The 21,050-nt window shown below is 42.4% G+C and overlaps 1 long non-coding RNA gene across 1 annotated transcript in view; it reads left to right on the forward strand.

The window, feature by feature from the left end:
* Positions 1-21,050, forward strand: part of LOC309344064 — a 207,222-nt gene that overhangs the window by 59,119 nt on the left and 127,053 nt on the right. The gene's annotated exons all lie outside the window — the stretch shown is intronic.

Below are 21,050 nucleotides of genomic sequence, written 5' to 3' on the forward strand. Positions count from 1 at the left end.
CAGACAGACAGACAGATATACAGTGGTATCTCCGGTTACGAACTTAGTTTGTTCCGGAGGTCCGTTCTTAACCTGAAACCGTTCTTAACCTGAGGTACCACTTTAGCTAATGGGGCCTCCCACTGCTGCTGCCGCCGCCGCACAATTTCTGTTCTCATCCTGAGGTAAAGTTCTTAACCTGAGGAACTACTTCCGGGTTAGCGGAGTCTGTAACCCGAAGTGTTTGTAACCCAAGGTGTTTGTAACCCGAGGTACCACTGTAGATGATAAAGTAGTAACCGTAAACCTTGTTTAATGGCATCTGGTAGATGCAACTCTTTGAATTTCTGTCTGCATTCTCCTTGGTTTTGGGTCCTCTCTGGACTCTTCCCAATGGAGGAAAAGGAAATATGGTGCCACTGGTGAAGATACAAGTCTACCGCTCTTTGACAAGAACACTTATACCTTTATTCCCACCCCCAATAAACACTTTAGCATGGAACTAAAGAATAGGAACCAATCCATTCAGTCAAGTAATCCCTCAGCTTAAGACTGAAGTGACAAAGCCTGCAAAGGTTTAACACCTCAGTAAGAACTACTCCAGCCCGGCCCTACCATTAAGCATAATGTGGTGACTGTCTCAGGCGGCAAATTCCGGGCTGCATCCTCCAGAGCCCTCTGTTGGATGACAGAGGTGTGAGTGCAAGCACTGAAGAATTAGTTTACAGTCCAGTCGGTTTCTGTACATGGAACGGGGGGCAGCCATCTTGTTTGTCCTTCACTTCAGGCTGCAAAATGTATTTGTCCTGTCCTGGAACTACCTCAGTCTTCTCTGCCAAATACAAGCTGTGAGTTGTCTGAGAAGCACTGCCACATTACATGTATGTTCTGTGTAGGGATGGGTGTCTATTTCGGTTTCTCTCAGTTTCTCATTTTTCCAGTCTTAAATTCAGTTCTCCACATTTCCACATCTTCTTGGATTTTTTAAAAAGTATTTGTGGAAACTCATCCACATTTCTCTGTATATACACATTTCTCTGATGTACATATTTTAACAAAGCAATTTTGCCTAATGCAACAAATTTTTGTACGTTGCTTTCATAAATATATGGATTTTATGCAAATTTTACCCTAGTATATCCATTTCTGCACATATCGATTGTGCATTGCAAATCTCAGAGAAAATGTGGATTTCAAAGGATGAATGTATTTCGGTTCACACATTGTTTCGAAAATTGTGAATTATGTAGGTTCGCCTTTAAATGTGAAATGAATTGAATGTTTTCCCCACCCCTGGTTCTGTGTGGAATGCTTAGGACATCACCAGTGCTCAGCTGGAGCTAAATAGTAATAGCGATGTTACAAAAGCTATGTTATTTGGGGGGGGAAATGAACATTAAACATTTCCCTATATAGCTACAGCTGAAGAAGGAGGGAAACAATCTAATTTTCATATGCATTCAATATAAAAGAAATGCACAGGGGGTGAAAGCAAAGAGATATGAAAGAGAACTCGATGGGATTCAATATCTGAAGTTATAAATGTCTGGATAGTTCTGCTACATCAACACTGGGGGAAGGAAAAGTAGCTGGATTGTAGTGCTCCTAATAACACCATCTAAAGCTTGTGTTACCTGGGGATTAGATGAATGAGGGTGGAGGGGAAAAGAGTTGCTGAATGTAAGCTAAACAGACAACTAAAAAGGCTAAGTTCCATAGTCAGAATTTCAAACATCATTTTTCTTCAACTGGCTAAAGTATCAAAACTGTTAAAGTCTCACTTAGTATCATAGCATCCATCACAGACAATTTGAAGCAAAGCAATTATTTGTGATCTCTTCGTTCATTCATGTTATTCTTCAGTCCTTCCACTATTTGAATACTTTCTTGCTCCAGCACTGATAACAGTGAGAAAGTCCCAGCAGGGAACTCCAAACCTCCAAATCTGTCTATCAATTACTGAAATTTGCCCATTTGAGCCCAAACATAATTTCTTTTCAGGCAGGGGGAATGCTGCAGTGGTGCAGGGAGGTAGGCAAAAATGAATGAAATTTTAGCATAAAAACAGAAGTTTGGTTCACATAGAAAATAATTAATGTTAATTTAACAAACTTGCCATGCACCTGTGGATTAAGGCAAGAATCTAAAGAATCTCACAACTTAGCTCTGCATGCCTGAGTCAGGTTTGGATTTGGGTTTCTTGAATGGCAGCCCACTATGCCTGAAGGCCAACCTAAGGAGCGTGTTGAAAGAAGTTTGTGATGTAACACTGTGTGTATGAGAGAGAGAGAGATGGGCATCCACAGGGAGGCATATTCCCTGGATTCCCAGCTTTCTATCTTTTCTTCTGTTTACGTAAATCTCTAGCCCTTGTGGAACCTGAATTGTGTGGCAAGAAGTGCCTGCATTCTTCTCGTTATTTATTTTGTCGGCAACCAGCCTGCTCTACCTTCCTGTGGTTTTAGCCAATGAATATGTCATAGAAATGATTTGACATTTAGAGAAGCAGATCTAGCTAGGCAGACAAGGAGACGACTAGAGTGACACACCCACAATCTAGGGAAGGCACTTCCTGATTCCTTTTCAAGCCTTTTATAATAGGTCCTCGTTTTCCAGGACACATCCTCTTTTTCACGGGTAGAGTCGTCATAGTGATCCATAGTTAAAAGTAGGAGTCGGCAAATATGTCCTCTTTTTTGCTCTTCAAAATATGGCAACCCCAAAACAAGAAGAAGCAGAAATGATGGGTAGTTCATTATATTTTTCTGGATACCCATAGTGTGCGTGTTGGTTTCTGTATGTCTTTCAATGATGCAAAAAATCTCATTGGCCTACCTAAAGTACCGTATTTTTCGCTCTACAAGACGCACCAGACCACAAGATGCACCTAGTTTTTGGAGGAGGGAAACAAGAAAAAAATATTCTGAATCCCAGAAGCCAGAAGAGCAAGAGGGATCGTTGTGCAGCAAAAGCAGCGATCCCTCTTGCTGTTCTGGCTTCTGGGATAGCTGCGCAGCCTGCATTCACTCCATAAGACACACATACATTTCCCCTTACTTTTTAGGAGGGAAAAAGTGAGTCTTATAGAGCAAAAAATACGGTAACTTTTGGGTCCCAGACCAGAGAAATTATCACATAGCACTTCTCTTTTTCCCTGGCGAATGCCCAGAACTGTCAACTCTGACATGCTCAGAGGCATGAGGGTACCTGGATCTTCCTTGCCCACCCCTACACATCCAGAGTTATACAGAATTGGTGGGTGGCGCTGTGGTCTAAACTACTGAGCCTCTTGGGCTTGCCGATCAGAAGGTCAGCGGTTTGAATCCCCACAACTGAGTGAGTTCCCGTTGCTCTGTCCCAACTCCTGCCAACCTAGCAGTTCGAAAGTACGCCAATGCAAGTAGATAAATAGGTACTGCTGTGGCAGGAAGGTAAACGGTGTTTCTGTGTACTCTGGTTTCTATCACAGTGTTCCATTGTGCCAGAAGTGGTTTAGTCATGCTGGCCACATAACCCGGAAACCTGTCTGTGGACAAACACCGGCTCCCTTGGCTTGAAAGCGAGATGAGCGCCGCAACTCCTTAGTCACTTTTGACTGGACTTAACCGTCCACGAGTCCTTTACCTTTACCTTTTTATACAGAATTGGTAGGAGTTTCCCCAAATAGGTGGTTCAGGTTTCCTTCCTCCAGCGGACGACCCGTTTTCAGCGGAGCTTCCCTCTCCCGGTTAGAAGAGGGCAGCCATTACCGTTCGCGCCGCCTCCGGAAGTCTCCAACAGAACAAAGTATACAGACAAAGAGAGGCATATTTTTGTGCATGGACAAAGACTGAGCAGATCTGTACATTACAAGGATTGCCCTCTTTCTTGTATTTTCCATGGTAAAAGTGAATCATCTGAATGAATTTGATAGGTATGCTCGTTTATGACATCACACTGTGACTCGCATCAGTTTTAGAAAATGTTATTGTCAAGTCTTAATCCAACAAATTTTCAATAGCCCAGTTATTCTCCGCTAGATAAAAATTTAGTACAGGAAAAATCATAAAGGGATTTCAAAGAACTGCAAGTTTGGAAGTATTTCTTTAAAAATGTCACCACTAATCTCTGCAAATCGACAACAGAATTTAATAAAAGTTCATCAACATTAATTGCCACACTCTTGAATAACTTTTGCATGTAATTATTACAAATCTAAAAAGACATTGCCTCGGGTTCAATATCTTTTGGGATCATCTGCTCTGTATGTTATCAAAGCTAACGGAAGATACAGCAGCATAAATTAATCTTGCTCCAAAAGTAAAGGAAATTGATGTTGTATAGTGCAATTGGAGTGGAATTTCACTCATCCTAAATCACAATGGAGATCATGGTACTCCGATGATTTGCAAATCGCACTTGGGAAACCCTGAGGTTCCTTGGAAGCTTATTTCTCAGTTAGGATGATAATAATGAACAAGACAGTTTGCCCATCACTACGGATCTTCCCATGCAATATGCAGGCATTAGAGCATCATCGTGTGTTTTTTAAAAATAAACCAGACCAACTTGTGTATATGCATGTGTGAATCAATCCAAAGTGAAGGGCATGGGAACCAGGTAGCAATAAAGGGTGTGGTGAGGTGGATGCAGAGAGACAGGAAGCCCTGGACAGCAATCTAAGACTGCAGGCAGTGTTGAACCTGAGGCTCAGTTGTTCAGACAGACAAGGGCATGCGTGTGGGAAGGTCATAAAATCACAGTAGCTTGTTCCAGGTCACCTGACTCCACATCAGCACTTCCTCTCAAGGTACCTATCTTTCTTTGAAGCATAGTGGCAGCACACCAGGTAATGGTGCTGACTTAAGAAACATGTGAACAGCTTGGCTGGATCAGATCAATGGCCTCTCTAGTCCAGCATTCCATTTCCCACAGTGACCAACCTGTTATGCCCAAAAGCATAACATGAGGGCAATAGCCCTCTCCTACAGTTATTCCCTGGCAACTAACATTCATGCCTCTGATCCTGGAAGTAGCACCTAGGCATAATGAGTAGAAGCCACTGGTAATCCGTGTGCCAATGGTCAGCTCCAGCTCCAGTGACATTTGACACCACAGAAAATTGTGGGGAGCACTGAACATACAAGAACATACAACAGAGCAGCTTCATGGCTGATGGATGGGATATATTTTGCTTCACAGTTCAGCTTTACAGTTCTATTGATACTTCAGGCCTACATGTCACATGCAAGTGTGTACAGGCAGTGGACATTTTGTGTGTGTTCAACTGGCATGTGGCCGCCGACCCACACACTATTTTGGGGCCCCAGGAGGGGTGTGTGGCATGGCAGGCTTATGTGTGCGCTGCTGATGTGCACAGTGACCCGGAACGAGACCCCCATGCAGAGTTGCCTGTATAACAGTAACCCAATGGCCCATTTAAAACAGGAAGTGACACTTCCAATCGAATACATGTTGCTGCCTGAGACAAAGGACAAGATGGCGGCCCCGTTACCTCATTCCGTGTGCATTCCGTGGACTGGCAGCTGAATACTGTTGACAGGACTGTTCACTGCACTTGTAGGCAGACAAGTAGCCAAAAGAGCAAAGGGAAGGCCACATGGCGCACACAGGAGGAACAGCCAGGGACATACTGCTGTTGCCCCCCAACATTTTCTCTCTATGGTGATTACCTCACATCATCTAACGGTAGAACCGGCTCTGCTTCCAGTGGAGCAGAGAAGCCATGAGGTGATGGTAAGCTTAGAACTTTCCCTACCCACTATTTTCACATTCCAAATTGGCCACTCCCCAAGGCTGCTCTCTGTATCACAGGGCTTTAAATACATATACATTAGGCAGAGAGCTGATCAAGTATCTCTTCCTCCAGGTAATTCTCTGCTTCTAGTGATCTAAATGAGCCTTGGGGCTACTGTTACATGCATTTTTCTGTAACATGTACTTTGGACCTTATTCTACAAGAAAGACTGACGTTCATTTGCAGATTCAGCCAGGGTGTCTGGGTTGTAGCTCAGCCCTTTGGCTCCAAGGAAGGCAAATGTGTCTGTCTGTATGTTCCCTCAGCCCTCTTGCTCACAGTGCTTTCTCCCCAGAGTTTATTTGCATGAATAACAGCAAGCACTGATATAGGCTTTCAGGGTATTAGACCAAACCTGTAAATGAATGCATTGATTCATCACAATTCATTAATCAAGACTGTGCTGGATTTAACAGACAGCAGATTATTAGACACCAAATTATACAGACTGGGAGTGGCGGGGGGAGAGTTCCCAGAGGGTCATATGTAATGTGAATGGTTTTGCATAAAACTATAAACCCCTATTAAATTAAAGACACACAAAAATTATGTTCACTGCTTATCTAAAGTAATTTTTTTTAAAGGGATGTTACACTAATTTACTTCTTAACTGGTCCTGGTTACACTGCAAAGGGCTAAAGGTTAAATGCAATGTTTCCTTTGATGCTTGGCTAAGCAACTCATACTAACATACCCTTATAGAGGTGAAGAAATTAATGAAATTACTACTGTAATTCATTGCTAATGGAAAATCGTCAATGCATTAAGCCAAGAGTTCAAACAAATTCTCTATAGACCCCAAGACCTAACCCTATGACTCAGACTATTAGACTCACAACTCTTGTTTCGAGTTCTCTCAACTGGGGATCATGAGAGGAAATTGTCACGTAATTCCACAAAGTTTGCAAATTGTTGACCTTGGTAGCTGAGGTCTCCCTGCGAGCAAGCACAGGGGAGGGAATCGAACTTTTAATTTCCACCTCCATTCAGAATCCTCCCCCAAATTACCAGACGGGAAGAAGAAAGCAGTCAACCCAGAAAGTAGTCAACACTCTGAATATTGCAATTTGTGGGTTAATATCATGACAACCAAGTAGAGATGAACTGCTGGACAAAAACTACATATTCGTATCAAATCGTAGAACACAAAGCATACTGACCTTTCAATATTTTTTCTAAGTACCTTGCAACCATGCTTGGGGACCAAAAGAGCTGTGTGTTTGGCACTTATAAACACCAAGGAAAGTGAAGCAAGTCTGCAAACTATTTGCCAAGGTTGTCAGTGCAACCATTGGGTAGAAGTTCTAAATATTAATGGGTGTGAATGCATTTCTGGACGACTTGATTGCTTCCCAGTGGGAAGGAGGACATATGCCCAGTCCAGGAGTCTTAGACCCACCAAACAGAAATGCGGGATGGGAGACTCCTGTGGTCTATTTTAATCGGGGACAGCCAGGAAAGCATGGTTGCTGCTTTCTTCCCATTGGAGACAAAGCCTCATGTCAGTGTACCCTTCCCAAGCAGAATGGAGATTTTGGAGCCAAGATGCTTAGAGAAAAATTAAAATTGTGGCAGCACCAAGTTATAGGGAAGCATTTTCCCTCCTCCTCCTCCTCCTGCCTGGTTCTTTCGGGGAAGCACCCAGAGTCTGCAATCATTATAATTCTCAAAGACTGGAGAATTGGTTCTGATTGAAGTGAGGACCACTTTAACATCAAAACCCAGCTCCCTTGCACCATTAAAAATTATTAATGTTAAGGCTTATCATGTCCCTTAATTATATAAAACTCTACAAGGAATAACAACCTGTAAATTTACTATGCAAATGCTCTTAATTTATGACAGATTGCTACTTCAAATACAAGTATTAAGTCACTATTAGATTTGTTTAGGTAATGCACTAATATGCATCACTGAGGTCTTAGATTTCTAAGTAGCAATAGTGTTTGTTAGATGCAAATAAGGATTACTTTAATTAAAACACCATCCCCACCATCTCAGAAGATTTATTCCAAATCTTTATATAGGGCAGATTCATTATCTTTCTGCAGTTAATAAAAAATACAGCCTTCTTTGGTTACATTTTAGAATTTAGCATTTATTACTATTTTGTTACTAGAAATAAGATACTAACGTCTTTTAATGCAAGCCAAAAGCAATTTTGTCAGCCCAATTAAAATACTATTGAACAGTGGCTAAAGAAACTTTAATTTCTGCATAATTATATAGTGGGTAAATGTTATATATATAGCACATTAAGCAGCAGAAAGCATACACACCTATTATATTTAGCTAGATCGGCCACTTCCAAAAGAGATAACTGAAGGACTGGAGAGAACAGGTTGATGTTGGGTGGGTGGGTGAGATAGAGAGAGAGACACAGACAGACAGACAGACAGACAGACAGACAGACAGACAGACACAGAGAGACACAGAGATGGACTGGTTGGACACAGAGAAATGGTGGGAGGAACTAGCTGGGGAACCACCACCAAGGAACATAGACTCAGAGTGGTGGGACAATGATGAGTGGTCAGGGAGAAGAGGGAGAAGACTAGGAGGAGGAGGAAACAGGGCTTAGTGAGCTGGAAGAGTTGGTGGCAGAGAGAAGTTCAAAATCAGAGGCAGAGGCTGGAGCAGGAGGGTGGGAGGAGGAAGGCCAAGAGGCAGAGATGAGTCAGGCTGGTGAAGAATCACTGGTGTTTCCCCTCCTGCTGAGACGAGCTCTCCTCCCCTCTTTGTCACTCAGAACCGGGAGAGGCATGAAGAGGGCGGAGGAAAGGTTGACTGATGCAAGTGCAGTCTCCAATTGCTTGGAAAAGTTCACCATTCTTCTTTGAACATCCATGTTCCCATCCTACTTTTTTGAACACATTCACACAAATATACAAGAATTATTGCAATCTCCGCTATTAATTATCTTTGGGGTATTTTCCCAGACCTCTTGCTCACAACCAGATAGCCCCTTCTAAAACTCAGTGATGAGCCATGTTTGCAGCCACACTCATCTGTATTGTGATATCTTGTAAGCATCGGCAGAGAGCAGTTTTAGAATCAGAATAGCAATATAACTTCATATAATGATGACTGAGCCAGGGCTGATGAGAGTTGCAATCCAACATCTAGTGGAACACAGGCTCCCTACCCATGATCTATAGAATCTGAATGTTCCCCAGCAAGCCAAAAGACTTAACAAAGGTAAAAGACAAGATGCTAAGGCTACAGAAGTCCAGCCTGATCATAATGATTGTTTTCTGCATTATGAAATGCTTAGCGTTGAGTTGGCTCTGTAGGAACTGTTGTCATTTGTGATTAGGGACACACACAAGCAGATACTTAAAACACGCCCGACAGATAAAAACCATGTTAGAATACACCCCTTGGTAATGTTGGCAAATAGATTTGTGCTCCTTAAGTACACAGTAGACATTTCAATTAATAATTCACCTTGCCAATAGTTTTGTAATATTCTGTAAACAAGCTAATGAAACCAAAGCTTCACATTTTGTGTGCACTAATAATGCTTGTTTAGAAAATGATCATTAGTGGATTTAATTCAGATCTGCCAACTCTAGTTAAAAATTATTGCTGTTTTCATTCCACTGAAAGGAGGCAGGGAAAGGGAGCATCCCGCTGTTTTGAAACACACTGTTTATGGCAACCCACTAAAAGTTATTTATCCATTTCTCTGTTGTAAATTTGAAAGCGTTGAGGGGAAATAATGCCACAAATATATATATCACCAGAGTACTCGCAGCAAGCGGAAATTCCCAGTTTAATTAAAGACAATGAATATCATCTTCCTATAGATCTTTTTGTACCATAAAAGATGTCTTCCCAAACAGCGGGGGATTCGGGCCTTATCAGAGCAACAGCAAAATTAATGAAGGTTCACTTGGGAGGCTGGGAACAGGTCCTAGCAACAGATAAAAGAGAAGAAAGGAACAGGAGAGAACAAGGCTTGTCATCCCGAGGCTATCTGATACTGCGGTTATCTCACGTGCATTGCTTTCGTACATCACAAAACTGTCCCCGGCATTCTCCATGCCGGTTTTGTGATGTGTGAATGTTCGTTTCTCCTTGATCTCCTTTGCTCCTTTCAGGGTGCAAACTTCCAATCTGTCCATTCCGCCGCTTTTGTCAAGACAAACGTCTACCCTCCTGCGTCCCTCGTCACCCATCAGTTTTCAGTGTTTGCACACCACTTGCGGACAATATAAAAGAAGCAAACAGGGTAACCGCTGTGAGTCACTTCTACTCCAGAAAGCCCTGAAAACTGTGTCTCAGACCCGACAGTTTTGTCAATGTAGATCAAGAGTAGGGAACCTCAGGCTTTCAGTGCTCCCCCCTCTCCAAGTCACACCCCACACTGTTGAGGCCACACCACCCCTGCACCAACTCGGCTTTGCATCCTCCTTGGGTGTTTTCCCCTGGCTGCAATGTGTCCTTGATCTCAGATAATGCTCCTTTGCTTGGAGAATAAAGAAGGCATCTGCAAATATGAAGAGACACCTCCCGCAAAAAGTTAAAACTTCCTTTCATTACTTTGCCCAGTTTTGCTTTTGCTTCTGCCCACTACTGGAATACGGCCCCTGAAAGGTTGCCTAGTTGTGAATGTGGCTATCAGGTTCCTCCCCACAAGATGTAGACATACGCACATTACATCAGATGGCTTCAGAGTGGTCCTTCGTTGAGTCATCTTCAGCCTAGCTCCATCTAATTTCACCCATTGCCACACAAAGTACCTACACTGGCACATCTGACCAACTGGTGCATCTAGCCCAGTGTTTCCCAAACTTGGGTCTCCAGCTGCTTTTGGACTACAATTCCCATCATCACTGGTCCTGCTAGCTAGGGTTTATGGGAGTTGTAGTCCAAAAACAGCTGGAGACCCAAGTATGGGAAACTCTGAACATTTTCTTCAGCAGTGGTGAACCAAGTGGCCCTGAACAGCTCACAAGCTTGCCTGAGCTTCTGGTAACTATATATTTGAGCGATGGCATAACACTGCCAAAACTAGTGGTGGAGACTTCCCCATGCCTAAACTTTTATCTGCTGATACCACTGGCATGCGGTCTTCTTGAATCTGAATGGAATGTTTACTTTATCCTCCCCAATACTCCTTCCTGGATGCACAGCTCTGCATCACCAAGGGACTCTTCTACCTTGAAGAAGACCTTGCAAATTGCCTCGGTTTTGCCTCCACAGAGGCTGCTCCTGTCTTCACTCCCCTTCACCACCACTAATGTGTCTCAGCTCACTCGCAGAAAAGCCAGACTCACTAGCCAGAAAGGGGAATTGAGAGCTGCAATTACTTGCAGGCATGATATGCACAACTATGGGTTAGTCAGTTGTCCCTAGGATCCTGAGAACCAAGGAAGATTTTTAGTTTTTTTATTTTACTATGTCAGAATTACAGAAAGCAAGAGAAAGAAGAGAATTCTGAAATTCTCTTCTCCATATAGTTTATGAAGAGCCTGTGGCCCTCCAGCTGTTGACGGACTACAGCTCTCATCCTTGACCATCGGCCATACTGGCTGATGGGAGTTGCAGTCCAAAAACATCTGGTACCCTACTCCTGACTCGGCCAGTGGTTGTATGTATTATTCTGAGCACCATGGCAATTTTGAAATATGCTGCCCTTTTAACAACAAAAAGGGGTACCAAATACGTTTCAAGCGAGTGTTATTAGAATATCGAGAAATTCTGTTTTTTAATAAAAAGCTCAAAAGAATGAAAATGTTGACATTATTAAGCATGTTGTGAATTTTACATTACAAGGGGTGGGTGGTGAAAGAGAAAGAGAAAAAGAGAGAGAGAACTTGCCATATACATAAATATCACCCACTGAAAGACTGCTGGCACTGATGTCTCTTATAGGTGCTGGATCTGTCTGTAACGGAGAACATGAGATGCTTGTTCCCAGCCAACGTGCACTTTCCAATAATGACTCATCCTTCAAACATTTATTGAAAATAGGCTTTTATAGCTGTGATGTCAACCTTTCTGAAAGACTGCAGATGTACAGATCACAAGCGCTAAAGCAAGCTAAATTCATACTAGGTTTCCCTGGCAACTGAAGTTAAACACATCTAATGGAGAGATCCTGTCCTCGTGTTTTGCTTACTGGGCAGGGCAGGATCGCTCCTAAACACACCCATATGCCAATGGAAAACAAGGTGTATTTTGACTTGAATTGGGAATACAGCTTTACACATTAGCAGAGAAGGTGCCATTTCCCACTCTAAAACCAGATTTTGCCAGATAATTCAGTTGCCAGAACAGAAGAGCTTCACACTATTAAAAAGATATTTGTCTTTGTAGGATCAAACTTAGCTATTCTAAAATTCTAGACCTTCCTGAGGCTTGGGCTGTTTTAATGGTATCACATCTTTCTAACAGCACCCAGTAAGTGCCCTTGTGCAGTTATACTAATATCACCCATTTATTCGTCTTAAATCTGCAAGTAATAGCATAAGTATCTGTCATTAGTGGTGATATGCTTTTAGATCTATTATTACCCCTTTTAAGGTTTTTTAATGTTTTATAAAGCAGACAGAAGACTAATGTTGGCTGGGTGATGTATTAATAAAAATACATTCTGATTTTTCAAAAAAAAAATGCACGTCCCATGCCCCAAGGTCTGTTTCATTTAAAACCACTGCTTTCTATCCTGTCCTGATAGCACAGGACACAATGGACACTTCTGACATTCTTCTGTCTTTCTCCTGATGCTTGTAAAGATGTTTGAAAGGTGTCTCCATATTAACCCAGGATGAACATATTTAACACCTTCAAGCCTTTCATCACAAAACTTGCCTTCCAACTTTTATCATCTTGGTTGATAAGGATATTTTAACCATCCTTTCAGCTTTTCCTTTCTCTTTTGCCACTGATGGTGTTCTCATCTGAATGCTGATCTAAGGAAAGCCATCATACTTACAATGGTATAGTCTATAGTGCTATTATTTCCTGCCTCAGAACAATGGCACAAATTTCCATAAACAGGGCTTCTCAGAGCAAGATTTTCTCCACCTCCCGTTCCTCTAAAATCTGCTCCTGTGGATAGGGGATGAGGAGAGGTGAGGTTAGATGGCCCGTAATACCCACTCCAAGACTACAGTATATCTGTAACAGGGATTAAATGAGATGCCTCGGGCTTTTAGCCTAACCCTTCAGTCTTGCAAACAAAATTAATGTACAGAAACAAAATTCTTCAGTGGATCAACAGACCCGGTGCAGAAATGTCTCCTCTATCAGAGAGAGAGAGAAAGAGAAAACAACTGCATTCACCAGCAGTACAAGCTAGTCCCATATGTTTTTAATTTTTGGATTTGAAGAAGAAGAGTTTGGATTTGATATCCTGCTTTATCACTACCCTAAGGAGTCTCAAAGCGGCTAACATTCTCCTTTCCCTTCCTCCCCCACAACAAACACTCTGTGAGGTGAGGCTGAGAGACTTCAGAGAAATGTGACTAGCCCAAGGTCACCCAGCAGCTGCATGTGGAGGAGTGGGGAATCGAACCCGGTTCACCAGATTACTAGTCTACCACCCTTAACCACTACACCACACTGGCTCTCTTTTGAATATTTAACTCCTATGCTGCTTAATATATTAAAGATACCTCTAAGCAGTGAACAGAAATCTGAAGCAACAGACAACTTAAATTATTACAGATATACACACTTATCAATTAATGTTACTAATATAAACAAATCAATATCAATTCATTTTCCTCCCGGTTCTCACCCAGGGTCCAAACAAATGTTCAGCTCACCCACAGAAGTCTTACAAAGCCACTACCGACCTAAAGAGGGGGTGGGGTTGCGGGCTCACGCCCCCATCAACAATCTCGCGGGGCTGGCGTCAGCCCCGTGAGAAGCAGGGATTCCCCCAGCTCATTAACATTCACCGCCCACAGTGACAGCCAATTGGCTGCTGCTAGGGGCGGGCCTCCCGGGATCACTTAAGGTCGGGGCAGCCCTGGCTCGCTCCTTTTCGTTCCCACAGCAGCAGCAGTTTCCCACCCACCCGCCCTCTAGGTTTGCATTTGGACTTTGCTATGGGCTTCGGCTGGTCGCCACAAGGGGCCTGGTAGGAGTTTTTCCATTTGGCTAATTGGCTGCATTGGAAGCCACTTGGTTTTTTCGCCTACCTCGTAGCAAAACGTCACAACTCCTTGGTTTTGGCGGTTAGGCATTGGCAGGGGTATTGTTATGGAAATGAGGTCGGGGGGGAGGGACGCCATCACCTCCCCCAAAGCTTGAAGGGTAGTTCATTAAAGGACTCCGGGGGGCGTCACCTCGTCCGAAACCTACGGAGGCTAGGGCCTAAAGCGCGCTCCCGAGTGGTAACCCCCTGGGGAGCACCCAGGGATGTGCATCTCGGGGGCTCCCCCGGTTGGTGCTTAACCCTTCCCGGTTAGACTAAAGCCTAAAGCCAATACCGCTCTTACCTGTAATCAATAAAGTTGTGGCCATTTTCGCCCATTAACCTAAAATTTGGTGTCTGGTGTCTTTATTTACTTCATTTTGGGGATGGGGCGGGAATCGCCACGCAATGAGAAGAGTTGCTGGAAACAGCAGACATCACCCTTGTCTCTCACTCTAGACTTCTTTTCGATGGGCAGGCCCAAGGAAGATGGCGCTTCCCAAAGGTGCCCACAGCTGTGTCCCATTCACTCTCCACACCCAGTTCAAGGTGGAGCAGGTTTGTTGAGTTTCCCAGGGGGTCCAGAGGATGGGGAAAGCCTCCCCCCTCTACTCACAGCTCTTTCTCATCCTTGGTCCTCCTCTTCCAGCTGCTCAGATGAACTCTCCATACTGTTTTGTTTCCATGAAATAACAGACTGCTATAATCGTTGTGGATTTCTCCCATGCTCCTGGCAGGTGCCAACTTCTCAACTGGCATCTGCAGCTATGCTTTAAGCACCAGACTGATCTGAATACATTAGCTGGTGAGAACGTTTATCCAAAAGTTTTACCTTCTGACTTCTTCCCTTGTGACCTCAGAAGAGTTGCCTCTTCTGGTTCAGACTAAATTCACATTAATAAGAACCCTATTGTCTTCAGCATGCTTCCAAGTTTTCTGCTTTGCTCTGTTCAGCAAATGAACTGACAAGCACTCTTTCTTTACTGGACTTTCAGAAAAGCAGATAAACATGGTGGATAATGGGTAGATACAAGTTTTATGGAAAGGAAAGGAAACGCAGAAAGCCACACTATATGAGGTCACACTATTCATCCATCTAGTCTTGTCTACCCTAACAGACAGTGGTCATCTGCCACCTGAACTTTTTTTTCACTAGAGATGTCAGGGGTCTTCTGCATGTGCTCTACTGCTGAGCTATAGCCTGGCACAAGAATAGCACAGTTTACAGGGTGATCCTAAGCAACTTCATTCAGAAGTGAGTTAAATGGGACTTAACTACCTATGAAATGTGCTTCAGATTCCAAACTAGGCCACCTTAATGAAGGGCAAAAAAGCCAAGGTCTCACTACGGCTACATCTGAAATTCTTTTTTTTTTTTTCCCAACACAAAGGCTGGATGCTGAAGAAACCTAGCAAATTACCGTTGGTACCTGCTACCACAGATTATTTTACAGGCTAGAGGCAGAAAGTCAACTACAGTGGTACCTTGGTTCTCAAACGCCTTGGTACTCAAACAACTTGGAACCCAAACACTGCAAACTGAAAATAATTGTTCTGGTTTGCTAATGTTTTTCAAAAGCTGAACGTGCTCCATTTTGAGTGTTACGCTTCCGATTTGAGTGCCACACTTCCGTTTTGAGTGTTACGCTGAAGTCTGTCTGTTTTTGCTATTTATTTTGCGTTTTTGTTTTTGCGGCTCTTTGTTGTTTGTTTTTTGTGACTGTGTGGAACCCAGTTCAGTTCCTGATTGATTGATTGATTGATTGTGTGATTGCAGCACATTGTTTATTGCTTTCATTTTATGGATCAATGGTCTTGTTAGATAGTAAAATTCATGTTAAATTGCTGTTTATGGGGTTGTTTTTAAAAGTCTGAAACGGATTAATCCATTTTGCATTAGTTTCTATGGGAAAGCACGCCTTTGGTTTTGGAACGGACTTCCAGAACGGATTAAGTTTGAGAACCAAAGTACCACTGTACCTTTGCTATCCTCCCCACCAATCCTGTAATGCATTATTTCCTATGCATGGTAGGAAACATTTTGATTTCCCATTCAGCTGAATGGACAATTAGCACACTTTCAAATGAATGGAAAGGTCTACACATGAAATTCTGGATTTGTGCAAACCTTGGTTTTCCCACCATAAACACAGTATCTATTAAGAGGGGGAAGTGGGCAAAGAAGGAGCCATTAACATACCTTCAAGGTATGTTTAATCAGGTCCCACAATTCATTTTCGTCCTCTGAATTATAAACCATAGATAATCAAGGTTTGCAACAGAAATGCTTACGAACCATGATCAGTGGAACTGATCAACAGAACGCTAATGCCATGTATGAACTGATTGTTTGCATTAAATTATGCACAAGAAATACAAACAAGAAAAAGGAAAGAAATTAAAGCTTTGTTCCCTTATTAGCATAAGGTTAAAGCCAAGGAATACATAATTGTTCCACACCCAAAGTATTAAAGGATTTTATTCTTAAAGTACAAAGAAATTAATATGCAATGCTGCCTTATTTTACAGGCAAATTGTTTAGTTCCCCCCTCCCGCTCCTTTCCTTCTCTCTCTGAAAAAAAACCACATTTTCTTGCTGGAGGATATTGCCATGAACGAGGCTAGACAGCCAAACTAATATTGATTCAAAAGCACATATCTGAGAACAGCTCAGAACAATAACTCTAAAATGCTATTAGCATATTTTCATTTCAAGTTCCATTTACGTCTATAAATCCCATAATTAAGTTACACAATACATATTTCCTGAATAAGATAACACAAAATTAAGCATAACTATACGGACTGCAAATTGGCAACAATGCAACTAATGTGAAACATTAAAAAGATATAAAATACATCCCAATACTACAAAATGTATGAGATTATTCCAATAATTACAGTTTATTGTCATAAAGACAATTACCGGCTTAAGTTCAAAGACAAACATAGAACTTACAACGATCTATCAATCTCACGAACATCAGCATGATGATGTTCCAACAGTCCCAAGAAACGGCTTCTTATAAATAACATTCCTCACCCATCCTCACCACGAAGGTAGTGATTTTTTGCTATTATGTTGTTTTGAGTTTTCTGCTTTCAGAAAACTTTACTCTTCAAATTTACAAATGATTAGTTTCAAAATCTGACTTATCTCAGTATTAGGGCACCCTGTAGCCTCTTTTATAATGTTGCTCAAATATAGAGAATAATGTTAAAGCAGCAATGTTTCTCCATTATTTAGCTTATTGGGGGTATAATCTATGACCAAGCACTTCACTGGCATATTCTCTATCAGCATATCCATTAAAAAACACACACACACAAAGCTTCCATTGCAGTTTCACCATCCCATTGAATCCTAGCCCTACAAACTGATAACACTGTTACCCAAGCACCATTCAGGACTAAATTGGGGAGCCCTTTAAAAACTCAGATGCAGTTTACCTCATACATTTGGAATCCACACAACTTTTTCCTGTCTTCCAAATCATCACCTTGTCTTCTCCCACACGGGTTTCACTGGTGCATTGATAATCAGTTGCGCCTCACACCAACTGCTTCCTTCGAAATGAAAAAGTAGCCTACACCAGCCTTCCTAAATTTGGTGCCCTCCAAACATTTTGGACTAGAACTCCCATAAACCTCAGGCAACTTGGCTAATGGTGAAGGAAGATGGGAAACTGACCCTTTCCATCTGCTCAATTTGGGTAAGAAATGCTTGATACCCTGGTACATTGTTTCTCAGTTCTTCTGCCCCATGATGCCAATGGACCTTACCCATTTCTCCAGTGTGGTGTAGTGGTTAAGAGCGGTGGACTCGTAATCTGGTGAACCGGGTTCACTTCCCCGCTCCTCCACAAGCAGCTGCTGGGTGACCTTGGGCTAGTCACACTTCTCTGAAGTCTCTCAGCCTCACTCACCTCACAGAGTGTTTGTTGTGGGGGAGGAAGGGAAAGGAGATTGTTAGCCACTTTGAGACTCCTTAGGGCAGTGATAAAGCGGAATATCAAATCCAAACTCTTCTTTTAGGAAGATGCCTGTATCACATGCAAATTAGCCTTCAACAGGGGACCGCCACCCCCTTAAAGATGCCAGTTACTTGCCCGAACGCAAGATACCTGCATGCTCTTTACTGTCAATGGCTGATAGATGAGGAAGCAAGAGTATTTGCTTTGATGGAATCAGGTTGACGTCTACTTTGATGTTCTCCAGGTGCCTGAGCAGCAGCATGTTCTTTTAAAGTATGTCAAATTAAGCAGAAAAACTCAAGTCATTTCTTATGCTGAATTGATATGTCGATTTAGACAATTTAAGAACAGTGAGTAACAAATTAAGCAGGTGATAGAAGATCGATGCACAAAGCATCTGTTATTATCTCTGGACCTGACAGATAATCAAGCTCTGTTGAACAGGTAATCAACCCTTCTTGCCTGGTGAACGAGGAGATGTTTTAAGGTGGTTGCAACAGGATCCCAGGATCATTGCGTTGTGGCTCATTTCTGAATGTACAAATGCTGCGCCAAATGTGCTGAAGAGTTTAAGCTGCATTTCCATCTCCAGCCTTAATAATAGAGAAAGTCAGCAAGGATCACCATCAAGAACACCATTTATAGCGATAGGGTTTGAATATGAATGAGGCTTCAGAGCTGCCTGGGTGACTTACTATACCATCAGCTTTGGTAACAGAGTTTATATTTTTCTGTTAACTACCATATGCAATTGCTGCTTTTAATGCAACATTTGCGTGACCGGACTTGGGTCATTGTCAGCTTTTCGCAGAGGCTAAAGCTTTCCTGAAATGTCGCAGCAAAGTTTTCGGAGCAAGGATCTGAGCAATCCATTCTGCCACAGGATATTTCCCAACAGGAGTGGCCACGGAAGTCACTCAGTGCTAGCTTCTTCGGGTTCTTTTCGTAAACCCACAAACTTTGCAATAACATCCACACGTAGGAAACAAACATAAGTGAGAGGCGACAACCTCTGTCTAGTAAAGTAGCAAACTGTGCAGCGTCTGAGGACCCATATGCATGTATGCGTAAAAGCTTTATGACCATAATGATACTTATTAAAATAGGCAGAATGTGAACACTGCAAAGCTAAATAGGTTTAATCATCATGACATAAGCCTGAAATAACAATGCAGGAACCTGCCACTTATGGTAGTCAAGAGCTTCGTCAGAGAATTGCAAGGATACATTTCCCTAGATAGACCAAATGGTTGCTTGCATGTGTGGTCCCTGCATTTGTAGAATGTGCATAACTGTGTGCGAGGGAAAGAATGAACTCACATGCACACCGTGTTTGTAGCAAAGCATGGTGAGGAGGAACGGTGATTAAAGCATTGACTATGTTCCCTTGCCGCCACGAAGTGCTGAATTCACTAGGTTGGAGAGATGGCGCTGACAGATATTGCTTCTTACTACTAGCGATGTAGTAGAAGAATGATAACAGTGTTTAGGCATCACCCATGTTAAAGCTCACTATCACCATGGAGCAAGCAAATTGTACACTGGTCAAACAGTATTGTTAGAAGAGTTTGCCACGAAAAGTGGTAGATCACATAGGTGTACGTATATAAAAGGGCTTGATTCACGTGGAGCACAGAAGCAGTTCGTTTGGCAACATTTAATTTCATTTCACTTTGAATTTGCATACCGCCTTTCTATATTAATATACGCAAGGCAGGTGACAAGCTGAAGGAGCAACCAAATTGACAGGAAAGATCGCACACCTAATAACAATCTGATCCCATACAAAAAAAAGTCGTAACGAAAACATCTTTAGAATAATCAACTTATATAAAATAAAGCAATATTCAATAATCCATTAGAATAGTAAACAGTATAATAAAATATCAGCAAATAATTATTAAACAGTTTACATTTAGCCATCTACAATAAAGAATTCCTAAACTGTAGTCAATAAAAATAACAGCAAGTCACAACCAAAAAACCCATACAAAACCATGTAAAAGGGTCAAGCTGAGAAACAAGGATGCACAATTTATATATTTTTAAAAATTGAATATCCCTGAACTCCTCTCCTCTCTTCCCAGCTGCTTCTGCTGTTCTCAAAGTCATGGTCTGGGAAGGACTCCTAGGGCTAGAGGGTGGGGCAAGGGAGGTGGAAAAAGCCATTGCCTGATGGCCAGCACAAAGTCTCTCTTCCATCACAGTTCTTCATCTGGAAACATTGGGGGAGAAAAGTAGTTCCTTGGACCAGGTATGGGGAACCCGCAGCCCTCCAATGTTGCCGAACCTCAACTCCTCATGCATGGCCGAGGATGATGGAAGTTGTCATTCAACAATATCTGGAGGGTCAAAGATTCCCTCGCACATCTTCAACTGGTGTCATGCACCAGACATCTCACCTGCAATTACAGTGGCACCTTTTTGGTATCTCTTGAAATGGCATCTTTTAAAAGCCTTAGATACATTTAACTTGTACTGGCTGATAATGGGTTTTAGATGAGGCTAGAGAGATGGAGGGATGAAAGTATTAGATAGCACCTGAAGTGTGAAGGCGAAGCATACCACATAGTCAGAGGTGCAATGGGCCCCTTGTATCAAAGGTTTTAGAAACACTGCCTTAGTCTGATCCAGCCAAGGTTGTGCTATGTTCAACCCCTCCTTTCTTTTAAACATCCATGTTTTATGGTTGTTTCCTAAATGTCACAAAGGCAGATGCTGCCATCTGAAACACACGAGCTATAAATCTGATGTCGAAGAGCCTTTCAAACCAATTTCATCTGTAGATGAAATGCTTAAGTGTCTGCCACAGAAAACTGAAAGAGGTCCCCCCCCCGCACTCTTTTTCCCCCTCTCTTTTTTACTATTGTCGCAGTAAATAAGCAAGTGTGGATTGAAATGACATCAACCATATGCTTTGAAATGAAGAAAAAATCACAAAGCTCGTTACAGCTTGATGAACTCCAAAGAAGTTCAACCACCTTCTGTATGTGTTTGGGCACCATTTTGTATCATGAAAGCAGAGGGTGGGGGAGGGATGCACCCCAATTTGTTAAGGGCTACCCACAGCCAGATGCAGGTTTCTAGAGAAAGGAAGTCAATTTGTAGCCTTCCAGATGTTGTTGGAGGCGGTGGTACATCTGAAATA

The sequence above is a fragment of the Podarcis erhardii genome, assembly GCF_964252035.2.
Source record: "Podarcis erhardii genome assembly, chromosome: 6".
NCBI classification, from domain to species: Eukaryota; Metazoa; Chordata; class Lepidosauria; order Squamata; family Lacertidae; genus Podarcis; species Podarcis erhardii.